The 5,064-nt window shown below is 36.7% G+C and overlaps 1 pseudogene; it reads right to left on the bottom strand.

Annotated features, from left to right (window-relative positions):
- Window positions 1-1,042: 1,042 nt before the first annotated feature.
- LOC121463416 lies at window positions 1,043-1,762 on the bottom strand (annotated as a pseudogene).
- Between the last annotated feature and the right edge of the window lie 3,302 nt (window positions 1,763-5,064).

Raw genomic sequence — 5,064 nt, 5'->3', positions numbered from 1 at the left:
ATTTTACTTAGGAAACTAAATCTACGTAATTACTATTTTTAAAAAGTATAATTCTCTTAGCAATTGTATAATACCTAATCTCCCCATTTCTTCTCTCCCACGGTATTGCAAATAGCAAATTATTAATTATTTTTATGCTATTCTCCTGCTGCCTATGTGACAATACAAGTGTAGAGCTGCATTATCTAGCAAAGCTCTTTGCTAACAGTAACTCCCTTCTCCTGTTGTTTAGGAACTGCTGACAGGACACACTATTATCTCTTCAATTTCATCTTTTGCTTCTTTCCTCCTCGTAGGAGAAAAACATCTGTATTCCTTGGAGAGTATGGGATGTTAGGGCAGAGCTCTGGTCTTTAAAATGGAAAATACAAATGTCATTCTTACACAAGTGTTGGATGCCATTTTGTAGATGGAGACTACTCATTCATTCCTGGTCACCCAGACCCAAATAATCACATAGAAACTATATTAATTACAACACTGTTTGGCCAATACCTTGGGCATATTTCTGGCTAGCTCTTACATCCCAAAATAACCCATTTGTATTAATCCGTATATGACCAACAGGTTATGGCCTGCCAGTTAGGTTCTAGAGTCCTTCTCCTTCGGGAGCTACATGATGTCTCTCTGACTTTGCCTACTCTCTATATATATCCTGTTTGAATTTCCCACCTGGCCATTGGCTGAAAAAGCTTTATTCATTATCCAATAAAAGCAAAACATATACAGAAGGACATCACACACCTGTATTTTCTAAAGTAACTCCATGTTTATATATGAAATTTACTCTCATGGCTAGCTAAACATGAAGCAAAAAATTTAAACGAAAACTGAATTGCATAGCATATCTGGAAACATTCAGTTTGAACATGAAAAAATACTTTAAGTACAAATGGAATAAAGTCTTCATTTTTATTTGAACAAACACTTGGAAAGTGTTAAAAATTATGGAATTCAAAAAATGAGAAAGGGAATAATATAATATTGAATGTAGGAAGAAGTTTGATAAGGGAAATTTTCAAAAAATGCAAATGTACTCCCCTTAACTCTGGCTGTAATAGCCTTCATATCCTTCATAACTCTGTTCTGCATATATATCATCATATCCATAGTCTTTGTAAGTTTCTGGTGCAGGTGGTGGAGGTAAAGGTATTCTCTGGAAGCCTGCGGTCTGAGCTCTTGGTGTTGGGGCACCTCTCACAGTGGGTGGGGGTAGCACTCCTCGAGTCGCAGTGGCACCTCTGGTAAGGGAGCCTCTCACTGGGGTCCCACGAACCAAAGCCCCTAGAGGTGGTCCAACACCACGACCTCTGGGAATAGGTGGAGGAGGCGGGGCAGCTCCTTGTCCTCTCACTGGTACCCCACGACCACGAGAGTGTTCAGGAACTCCATTCAAGTAGGACAATTCTAGAAACTTCTCCTGGCAGATATCATCCACCATATCCGGTACTAGAAATTTCTTGACTTCCTCCATGGCATGGGCCGTAAGAGCATAAGCTTTCTATGGGGGTCCAAATACTTCAATGAAGACAGGCAGATCCATATTTAAATGGGCATATTTGGGGTCTCCACTCTTGCGAAGCTCTTCCACCTTGGCTTTGTTTCTCATTGAACCCTTTCCCAAGACATAGATCTTTGCACCAGTCTCTTCTTTAAGTCTTTTGATTGTATTTCCTTGTGGTCCAAGAATCTTCTGACTATGGGCCGGTTCAAGATTCTTATGAAGCTTATGAACAAGACGACTGGAATGGGACCAGGCCATCACTGAAGGCCCCCCCAGCTAGGCCAGTGAAGGGATCATACAGAGAGCACCCATATGGACGTTATTAAAAACAAACAGGAGGGGAAAATACCAGTTATGAGCAAAGTTGTTACTGATTTCTTGTATCCCAGGATTCCTGATGCTTTACCCACAATAGACAAGTAATTGTCTAAGTGTTTTTCTTTGTGGTCCCTTTCTTTTCCCCACCTTCTTCCATTGTTAACTCTGCATTCTGGCTTCTGTATGTAATATTTTAAAATGAATTAAAATAGATTTAGGATATTGAATTAATTCTTTAAGTGTGTAGATGCTTTTTTCTTTGTTGTTTAAATATAAACAGTGTACCTTTTATAATAAAAAAAAGAAGTTGAGTAAAAAAAAATCACAAACATGTTAGTTTCAAAAGTGGTTCTGAAGTAAAGGATTGTTAACTTTTTCTTAGTTTTGATTTGAGGCACCCCATAAAGTCATAGTTGCAGAATCCCAAACTAGGCTACATTTCAAAATTCAGGGCTGCTTAAGATGTAAAATCACAATGTTAATGGCAGTAGGCACCACCATGTAAAAGTGAGCTCAGATGTCTCTTAAACATTTCCTTTAAAATCACATGGCGGTTGAATCTTATGCTTACATTTTAATAAGAAGGATCCTCATGAAATAGTTGATGCAATTATTAACGTTAATTGACTTAAAACAACAAAATTAGGTTTGTAAAACTGACTTTTTATTTATGTGGGTTTTGAAATCTAGCCCCAGACATATAGTGTTGAGAGATACTTAGTCGGGGGAGGGGTAGAGTTTGACTAAGAATGATGGGGGAGAGGAGCTGCCCACCTAAATGGAATTTGATAAAGTACTTTTTAGCCACAGTCTTTTCAGTAATAGTACTGATAATCAAATTTTCAGTATTTAAAATGTCAGAGTATTTTGTCCATTTGAGAGTCTGCACTCCATGAAAAACTCACTTGGACACGGGCCAAAAGCTGATGATGTTCATTAAATTGACCATTGTCAATTTTGAGCTGTTCCCAAGGTAGTCAAGTATGTCTTAACACTAGCATGATATAAAAAGGGACACTGCAGATGAATGAAAATGGAATCAAAATCCACTTTGTACATAAATTAAAGTCCTAATTGATTTGTACCATTCTCCCATTTTGTTCTCAGAAGATTAAATGATACATGTGTTAAGTCTTCCTAAATAAGTAGCTTAAATTTATGTCAAAATGTCTGCAGCAGTTTGTCAATAAGTTTAGTCTTTTTTTAATAAAAAATGCAAATGTAATGTGTGGAACTAGAAAAAAATCAACTTGAATGTGATATCCCAAACAAAGAAAAAGAAATATGATATATATTGGGTATTAGCAACTAAGTCAGCAGAAAGCTCAACCACCCACACCTGCTTGTATTTGCGGTAAAGTCTATCTAAATGAGAGAGAGAGAGAGAGAGAGAGAGAGAGAGAGAGAGAGAGAGAAATTGAAAGCAATCCACAAAAACTGAAATTCGATATGAAATAAGGGATGAACTGAGAAGAGAGAATAGGAGGACACAGACTGTCTCTATTTGGTCATCATCCTGAGTTCAGGCGAGAATCTCTCTCCATGCACACTCGAACTGTGCAGTGCCAAGCCTGGCTCTATGTGTTAGCAGGACAGCCATAAACAGAAGTTTTAAGAGATTAAAATAAAAATGTGTAATATAATTTGAATTATCTGAAAGTAAACAAATCCTAGATGTGAAATTTATAACATGTAAGAATTTAAGTAATTTTCTACTTTCCAATTAAGATTGTTTTCATTTTTTTTAATGTTTTTATTGAGCTATACATTTTTCCCCACTCCCCTGCCTTCTTTCTGTCTCCCTTTCTACCCTCTCCTGTGACCCCCATGCTCTCAATTTACTTGGGAGATTTTGTCTTTTTCCCCTTCCATGTATGCCTTTCTTATGGTCCTCTTTGTTGTCTAGTTTCTCTGGGTTTGTGGCCTGTAGACTGGTTTTTCTTTGCTTTATATCTATAATCTACTTATGAGTGAATACATATTATATTTGTCTTTCTGGATCTGGGTTACCTCACTCAATATGCTTTTTTCTAGATCCATCCCTTTTCCTGCAAATTTCAAGATGTCATTATTTTTTACCACTGTGTAAATGTGCAAAATTTTCTTTATCCATTCTTCGGTCAAGGGGCATCTAGGTTGTTTCCAGGTTCTTGCTATTACAAATAATGCTGTTATGAACACAGTTGAGCAAATGTCCTAGTGGTATGATTGAGCACCTTTCGGATATATACCCAACAGTGGTATTGCTACATCTTGAGGTAGATTGTCTCCTAATTTTCTGAGAAATCACCATACTGATTTCCAAAGTGGCTATAAAAGTTTTTACTCCCACCAGCAATAAAGGAGTGTTCCCCACATCCTCTCTAGCATAAGTAGTCATCAGTGTTTCTGAACTTTGTCATTCTGACAGGTGTAAAATGGAATCTCAGGATTGTTTTGATTTGCATTTTTTCTGATGCTGAGCATTTCCTTAAGTGTGTTTCAGCCCTTTGAGATTAGTCTGCTGCTGATTTAACATAAACTTTTAAACTTTGGACGTTAACAGGAGTATTCCAAACTATTGCTTTGAAATTACTGCAAAGTACATACATTTCTTATAAGGTTATTAACACTTAAACATGAAGTATAATGAAACATCTTCTATATCTTCTATTATATCAGTATAACTTTACATGTCTAAATAAGATGCTACAAAAGAGAAAAGATAAAGAATTTAAATTATGCACAGAATAACAGTGTCCAGGATTTAGAAAATGGACCTTTTCTTCTTTCCTCAATATCTAAAATTAAATTTCTGGGATAAGAAATTAGATTTTATTATACTAGCTATATTTAAATATTTAAGATCTCATTGAGGATTGATTGGAACAGCTTGGATAAAATAAATTAGGTCTTTTCAGCCTGAGGCCATTAATGCAATTCAGTCCAGGAGGAAGTGAGATGGGCCTTCATGAATTAACCTCTACAGTATCTGCTGGATTTTTCTAGTCCTGGCTAAAGTGCATTCCTGTGTACTTCCACTTAAGTCATCTGCTGATCTTAATGCTATCCCCGAAGGGAAACTAGCCAGAGCTTTTTCTCATTTAGTTTGCAAGGACATCCTGTTTAGGTACTTATCAAAAGAACGGAATAGTTGATGCCAAATAACACAAACTCTGCTTTAGAGCACTTAACCGGCTGACCTGAAGTAACAGCCTTCGTTTAAAGGGAACTGTAGCTTACTTCCTATAATTTAGTAGATA

This window comes from Microtus oregoni, unplaced genomic scaffold (genome assembly GCF_018167655.1).
Source record: "Microtus oregoni isolate MIOR12 unplaced genomic scaffold, Mior012 000001F_ref0000356, whole genome shotgun sequence".
In the NCBI taxonomy this organism is placed as follows: domain Eukaryota; kingdom Metazoa; phylum Chordata; class Mammalia; order Rodentia; family Cricetidae; genus Microtus; species Microtus oregoni.
The sequence above is the reverse complement of the archived record's forward strand: the minus strand, read 5'-3'. Positions and strand labels throughout refer to the sequence as shown.